A 532-nucleotide genomic window follows, 5' to 3' on the forward strand; every position below is an offset into this window, starting at 1 on the left:
GAAAATCAGAGATACCAAAGGAACATTTCATGCAAAGATGGGCTCGATAAAGGACAGAAATGGTATGGACCTAACAGAAGCAGAAGATATTAAGAAGAGATGGCAAGAATACACAGAAGAACTGTACATAAAAGATCTTCACGACCCAGATAATCATGATGGTGTGATCACTGACCTAGAGCCAGACATCCTGGAATGTGAAGTCAAGTGGGCCTTAGAAAGCATCACTATGAACAAAGCTAGTGGAGGTGATGGAATTCCAGTTGAGCTATTTCAAATCCTGAAAGATGATTCTGTGAAAGTGTTGAATTCAATATGCCAGAAAATTGTGAAAACTCAGCAGACGCCACAGGACTGGAAAAGGTCAGTGTTCATTCCAATCCAAAAGAAAGACAATGCCAAAAAATGCTCAAACTACCACACAATTGCACTCATCTCACATGCTAGTAAAGTAATGCTCAAAATTCTCCAAGCCAGGTTTCAGCAATATGTGAACCGTGAACTTCCTGATGTTCAAGCTGGTTTTATAAAA

This window comes from Bison bison, unplaced genomic scaffold (genome assembly GCF_000754665.1).
Source record: "Bison bison bison isolate TAMUID 2011002044 unplaced genomic scaffold, Bison_UMD1.0 scf7180017864181, whole genome shotgun sequence".
NCBI classification, from domain to species: Eukaryota; Metazoa; Chordata; class Mammalia; order Artiodactyla; family Bovidae; genus Bison; species Bison bison.